General features: G+C 50.6%; 1 protein-coding gene across 3 annotated transcripts in view; it reads left to right on the top strand.

The window, feature by feature from the left end:
• eml4 (EMAP like 4) overlaps window positions 1-7408 on the top strand; it is a 422596-nt gene that overhangs the window by 169537 nt on the left and 245651 nt on the right. The gene's annotated exons all lie outside the window — the stretch shown is intronic.

Below are 7408 nucleotides of genomic sequence, written 5' to 3'. Positions count from 1 at the left end.
CCTCTCTCCCCCCCCCACACCCTCCTCTCCCCCCCCCCCACCCTCCTCTCCCCCCCCCACCAGAAGAACCTCCTCTCAGCCCCCCCCCCACCCTCCTCTCCCCCCCCCCACCCCCCCCACCCTCCTCTCCCCCCCCCCACCCTCCTCTCCCCCCCCCACCCTCCTCTCCCCCCCCCCACCCCCTCTCCCCCCCCCCACCCTCCTCTCCCCCCCCCCCCACCCTCCTCTCCCCCCCCCACCCTCCTCTCCCCCCCCCCACCCTCCTCTCCCCCCCCCCACCCTCCTCTCCCCCCCCCCACCCTCCTCTCCCCCCCCCCCACCCTCCTCTCCCCCCCCCCACCCTCCTCTCCCCCCCCCCCACCTCCTCTCCCCCCCCCACCCTCCTCTCCCCCCCCCACCCTCCTCTCCCTCCCCCCCCACCCTCCTCTCCCCCCCCCACCTCTCTCCCCCCCCCCACCCTCCTCTCCCCCCCCCCACCCTCCTCTCCCCCCCCCCACCCTCCTCTCCCCCCCCCCACCCTCCTCCCCCCCCCCACCCCCTCCTCTCCCCCCCCCACCCTCCTCTCCCCCCCCCCACCCTCCTCCCCCCCCCCACCCTCCTCTCCCCCCCCACCCTCCTCTCCCCCCCCCCACCCTCCTCTCCCCCCCCCACCCTCCTCTCCCCCCCCCCCCACCCTCCTCTCCCCCCCCCCACCCTCCTCTCCCCCCCCCCACCCTCCTCTCCCCCCCCCACCCTCCTCTCCCCCCCCCCCCCACCCTCCTCTCCCCCCCCCCCCACCCTCCTGTCCCCCCCCCACCCTCCTGTCCCCCCCCCACCCTCCTGTCCCCCCCCACCCTCCTCTCCCCCCCCCCCACCCTCCTCTCCCCCCCCCCACCCTCCTCTCCCCCCCCCCCACCCTCCTCTCCCCCCCCCCACCCTCCTCTCCCCCCCCCCACCCTCCTCTCCCCCCCCCCACCCTCCTCTCCCCCCCCCCCCACCCTCCTCTCCCCCCCCCCACCCTCCTCTCCCCCCCCCCACCCTCCTCTCCCCCCCCCCACCCTCCTCTCCCCCCCCCACCCTCCTCTCCCCCCCCCCCACCCTCCTCTCCCCCCCCCCACCCTCCTCTCCCCCCCCCCACCCTCCTCTCCCCCCCCCCACCCTCCTCTCCCCCCCCCCACCCTCCTCTCCCCCCCCCCCCCACCCTCCTCTCCCCCCCCCCACCCTCCTCTCCCCCCCCCCCCCCTCCTCTCCCCCCCCCCCACCCTCCTCCCCCCCCCCACCGTCTGTGAACTTTGATGGTGAACGCCAGTGGACAATTTCATAGAATCCCTACAGTGCAGAAGGAGGCCATTCGACCCATTGAGCCTGCACCAACAGCAATTCTACCGAGGCCCTAACCCCTTAACCCCATTGAAATTTGAACTCAGAGTATGTCCTAAGATGAAAGCAAAATACTGTGGATGCTGAAACCTGACACAAAAACAGAAAATGATAGAAAATCTCAGTAGGTCTGATAGCATCTGTGGAGGAAGAATACCCTCTATTCTCTCCACAGATGCTATCAGACCTGCTGACATTTTCCAGCATTTTCTGAATTCACTGCCTGTTTACCTCGGAAGTGCACTTCCCGTCAAGGGGTGCTGCAGAACAAACAACCTGGAACAGTGACCCTGACTGATTTTCTTACATAAATAAAAGCAAAATAATATGGATGCTGGAAATCTGAAATACAAACAGAAAATGCTGGCAGCATCTAATATGGAGAGTGAAGCACAGTTAATGTTTCAAATCATATGACTTCTTCAGCTCTGAAGGAGAGTCATATGGAATTGAGATGTTAACTCTGTGCCTCTCTCCACAGTGGCTACCAGACCTGCTGAGTTAATCCAGCATTTTCTGACTTATTTTCTGTTTCCTGAATAGAGTAGTCTTCAGCTACTAACTCTATCCTTCTTCCTGGCAACTGCCTGAGACTTTGCAACTTCGTGTCATATTTGACTCAAAGGTGAGCTTTTGATCACATTTGCTCTCTCACCAAGATTGCCTATTTTCACTTTCACAACATTGTTTGAGTTAACCGCTGCCTCAGCTCATTTGCTGCGCAATCATGCCTTTGTTACCCCCATACTTGACTGTTCCAACATACTGTAGACCAACCGCATTCTACCCTCCATGTACTTAAGATCATCCTAAATTCTTCTGCCTATGTCCGAACTTATACCAAATTATGTCACCCATCATCCATCTCCTTGCTGGCCTACTACAAAAGCAAAATATAAAACATTGGTTCAATCTTAATAGGAGCATTGGGCCCAGTTTTTGGCACCACACTTTAGGAAGTTTGTGAAAGTATTAGAGAGAGTGCAGAAAAGATTCACGAGAATGGTCCCAGGAATGAGGAACTTCAGTTATGATTTGGTGATGGTGGGAATGTTCTCCCTGGAGAAAGAATTGAGAGCAGATTTGATAGAGATATTTAAAATCATGAGCGGTCTGGACAGAGTAGGTAAGAACAAACTGTTCCCATTGGTGCTAAGATTGAGAACTGAAGGGCACAGATGAAAGGTAATTGACCAAGAAGCAATAATTTGAATTGATTTATTACTGTCACACATATTTGGTATCTTGTGAAAGGTATTGTTTCTTGCGCACTATACAGACAAAACATACCGTTTATCGAGTACATAGGGGAGAAGGAGAGGGTGCAGAATGTAGTGTCACAGTCATAGCTAGGGTGTAAAGAAAGATCAACTTAATATATGGTAGGTCCATTCAAAAGTCTGATAGCAGCAGGGAAGAAGCTGATCTTGAGTTGGTTCGTACATGATCACAGACTTTTGTACCTTTTTCCTAACAGAAGAAGGTGGAAGAGAGTATGCCTGGGTTGTGTGGGGTCCTTGATTATACTGGCTGCATTTCTGAGCAGTGGGAGGTGTAGATGGAGTTAATGGATGAGAGGCTGGTTTGCATGATGGACTGGACTACGTTGATCCTTTGTAGTTTCTTGCAGTCTTGGTCAGAACAGGAGGCACACAAGCTGTGATACATCCAGAAATAATGTAATGTGGTGCATCTGTAAAAGTTGGTGAGAGTCATAACAGACATACCAAATTTCCTTAGCCTGCTGAGAAAGTAGAGGCATTGGTGGGCTTTCTTAACTATAGTGTCGGCGTGGGTGGACCAGGACAGGTTGCTGGTGATCTGGACACCTAGAAACTTGAAGCTCTTGATATTTCCACTTCATCCTCATTGATGTAACAGGGGCATGTCCTCCATTATGCTTCCTGAAGTCGATGACTATCTCCTTCGTTTTACTGACATTGGGGGAGAGATTATTGTCGTCGCATCATTTCACCAGATTCTCTATCTCTTTCTTGTACTCCGTCTCATCATTGTTTAAGATCTGACCCACTGTGGTGGTCTCATCAGCAAACTTGAAAATGGAGTTGGAACGGAATTTGGCCACACAGTCCTAAGTGTATAAGGAGTATAGTAAGGGGCTGAGGACACAGCCTTGCGGGGCACCGGTGTTGAGGATGATCGTGGTGGAGATGTTGTTGCCTATCCTGACTGATTGTGGTCTGTAGGTTAGGAAGTCTAGGATCCAGTCGCAGAGGGAGGAGCCGAGCCTTGGGTCACAAATTTTGGAGATGAGTTTTGTAGGAATAATGGTGTTGAAGGCTGAGCTGTAGTCAGTTCTTTTCCAGTTGATGACCTCTAATCTCCATAATTACTTTCACTTTGTGGGTTATCCTCGAGATTCTTCCTGTCCAAAGCCAGACAAATATTCTAGCTTTGTCCACTTTGACAAAGGGTCATCTGGACCCGAAACGTCGGCCCTTTTCTCTCCTTACAGATGCTGCCAGACCTGCAGAGATTTTCCAGCATTTTCTCTTTTGGTTTCAGATTCCAGCATCCCCAGTAATTTGCTTTTTTCCAGCTTTGTTTAGATTGTTAGGAGCTAGGTCTTTCTAATCCAAGCATGAGCTCCCATTCACATTCTTGTGTGGTGAACCTTGGGGACCATGGTTTACAGGACGCAATTTCAAAATATGTCAATAATGCAAAACAGAACAGTGAGGAGAATAGTACAGAACTTCAGAAGAACAGAGTGACCATAGTTGGTGGAATGCTATAGACAGTTGGCAGTGAAAGTTCAGTGCAGAGAAATGTGAAGTGATTCAGTTTGGTAGGAAGAGCATGATGAGGAAATATAAAATAGAGGGCACAATTCTGAAGAGGGTGCAGAATTAGAGGGATTTGGGTGTATATGTGCAAAAGTCGTTGAAGTTGGCAGATCTGGTTGAGAATGAGGGTAATAAAGCAAACGTTATCCTAGGCTTTATTAATAGGAACAGAGAGTACAAGAGCAAAGAGATTATGTTGAATTTGTATCATAAACTAGTTCAGCCTCAGTTGGATTATTGCGCCCAGTTCTGGGCAGTGCTCTTTAAGGATGACATTAAGGCACTGGGGAGAGTGCAAAAAAAAATTCACAGTTCCAGGGATTAGAAACTTTAGTTATGAAGACAGATTGGAGAAGTTAGAACTGCTTTCATTTGAGAAAAGAAGGATGAGAGGAGATTTGATGAAGGTTATGGAAATCATGAGAGGTCTGGGCTCAGGAGATAGGGAGAAACTGTTTCTACTCATGAAAAGATTGAGAACGCGAAGAAACAGAATTAAAATAATTGGGAAAGCAAGCATAAGTGTCATGAGGAACATGTGGCAAGTGGTTATGGTCTGGAATGCACTGCCTGAGAGTCAGGTGGAGGCCGGTTTAATTGAAGCATTCAAGAGGGAATGATTGTGGTGTCTCTGTCCGCCCGTGCCCTCTCGCTGCCCGCCCGCTCTGGCCACTTGCTCTCTTGGCATTTTTTTAAAAAGCCATTATATTTTGAAGTATTTGGGTACTGTGCCCAAGAACACGGGGATAAATTGCTGGCTTTGACCACGATGGCTTATTTTTCTAACTACTTTTGCATTATCTGTGTGGGTGATTTCCTGTACTCCTGTGGATAGAGAACCCGTTCTGCAGCAAGGTTTCCAGTGTTTTAGCAGGACAATCTTGGCTTGCCCATTGTCTCCTTTTGCTGCATAAGAACTGTACTTGTAGGTCAGATGCTCTTCCCCAGCCACTTGCAGCACTCACCCCAGTCAGAATTCAAACCCTCCCAGACCTGTAGGCTAACTTGAACTTGTGCAAGTTTCTCATGATTTTGCACTTTTGTTCAGCAACTCAATAGTATAATTTTTGCTGGCCGCAAGCATGTAAACAAAGTTTGCTTGCTGGCTGCATTGGAAGGAACCAGTGCCGATGAATTGCATATCACGATCTTGGCACTTATTTTCAGGCCGCCTTGAGTTTTGGGCTCGGAAAGTCTCCACTTGTGTGGAAGTCACCAAGAAATCAAATCAGGAATTTAAATGAAATTTCTTTACCCAGGTATTGGTGAGGTTGTGGAACTTGAGACCATAGGGAGCAGCTGTGGCAAAATCTGTAGGTTTGTTTAAATGGAAGCTAGATATGCATATTTACAAGATGGGAATAAGCAGAGTGTTATGTTAAATGAGGATTCTCAAATTGGGCATGAATGACAGCATTCACTGAATGGACTGAATGGCCCAGTTTAGTGCAGCATATTCTGTAATTCTATGTAATAAGGATTAGAACTGACATTTGAACAGTCCACATTGGATTTAGTGATAAGTAACAGACCAGATGTAATTAGCAATCTGACAGTATTGGATTTGCAAAAGGTAACCACAATATGATTGAATTTGATGTTAAGTTTAAGAGAAGGGAGAAACACAAGGCAGATTTTGTAGTGATGAGAAATAAAAAGCACAGTAAACTGGACTGAACTATTCGGGGTAAACCCACAGACAAACAGTGGGCAGTAGTTGCATAAGTATTTTGCATCATAGAAAACCAGTATATACACCTGTAAGAAATGTGGAAAAAGAGTGGTATCGGGAAAGATAGATGCTGATGCCATAGAAAATGCCAGATCTGTTAAAGGTGTGCTTTGTATCCGTTTCAACTGGAGGAAGTGGACAAACCACCAGTGGTGTTGGGCAATCTAAAAAAGTAAGAAGTTTAACAACACCAGGTTAAAGTCCAACAGGTTTATTTGGTAGCAAAAGCCACACAAGCTTTTGGAGCTGCAAGCCCCTTCTTCAGGTGAGTGGGAATTCTGTTCACAAACAGAGCATATAAAGACACAAACTCAATTTACATGAATAATGGTTGGAATGTGAATACTTACAACTAATCAAGTCTTTAAGAAACAAAACAGCATGAGTGGAGAGAGCATCAAGACAATCTAAAAAAGGTCAGAGGGGAACTTACTGGATTTAGTGTAGGGTGTAGAAGTGGTAATGGAGAAAATAAGGTGGATTAAGATGGATTTCACTACTAGGTGTTCGTAGAATCACAGTAGGCACACAAGAGGCCATTCAGCCCATTGGGGGCGATTCTCCCAAAAAATTCCGAAGTGTCAAATTCACGTAAAGACTGTAGTAAATCACACTCTTTTTTTTCAGCGGGAGTTTAAAAATGAGTCTCCCACACTCTGTGCACTGCAGAGTGCACTAGCATAAATCACTCCAAAAATCAGGGGGTGGGGCCTATTCCCGCTGGAGAGACTGCAGCATAGTGCTGAGCAGGCCACTATGCATATGCCAATCTCGCAGCATTGAGATCAGCGCATGCGCAGTGGCTCCCCGTGACCCCCACATCACCAGCCCTCCCACAGCCCGTTTGTTGGCCCCACAAACATGTCCGGGCAAGCCTCAACCTCCGCCCCTCACAGTCCTGACTCCCTGTACCCTGCAGCCCTGACCTCTCCACCCCGCAATGCCCCCTGCACCCCCAAAGCAGGCCACTCCTTCACAATGGCCAGCCCTGATGGCTGACCTCCCTCCCTCTGTCACTCAGCCCAAATGCAGAGTAACAGTGGGACCCCCATCAGAGACCCCGCCCCATCAAGCCCTGCCCCTTGACACCATGCCTGGTGGGCAGTGCCAAGGTGCCCCGGACGCACTTTGCCCCCAGGGCAGTGCCAGGGGATCCAGGCTGACACTGTCATGGTGGCAATGCCCAGGGGGCACTCCCCCTCCCCCGGTGGCCGACCCTCTGAGGGGCTTTGATTGCCCCCCCCTTTACTTCACTGGGGTCGGGCTGCCAGCTCCCCGTTAGTGGGGAGTTATTGTAAACCCCGCTGGAGTGAAATACTCCTGGCTGGGGTGGGGGGAGAGGCTAGCGGCCTGGAGATTTCAGTCCTGGGCCTGCTAATTAGATTTAAATGGCATGTAAATTAACATGTAAATAATTTATGCAGCTCCACACCGATTTCCGGCACGGAGCTGACGGCGCCAGATATCCGGTGCTGGGAGACTCATGGAGCCCGTGGCGTCCAGTGGGGAG

The sequence above is a fragment of the Mustelus asterias genome, chromosome 15, assembly GCF_964213995.1.
Source record: "Mustelus asterias chromosome 15, sMusAst1.hap1.1, whole genome shotgun sequence".
Classification (NCBI taxonomy): Eukaryota; Metazoa; Chordata; class Chondrichthyes; order Carcharhiniformes; family Triakidae; genus Mustelus; species Mustelus asterias.
Note: the sequence above shows the minus strand (reverse complement) of the source record. Positions and strands in the feature narration are given on the sequence as shown.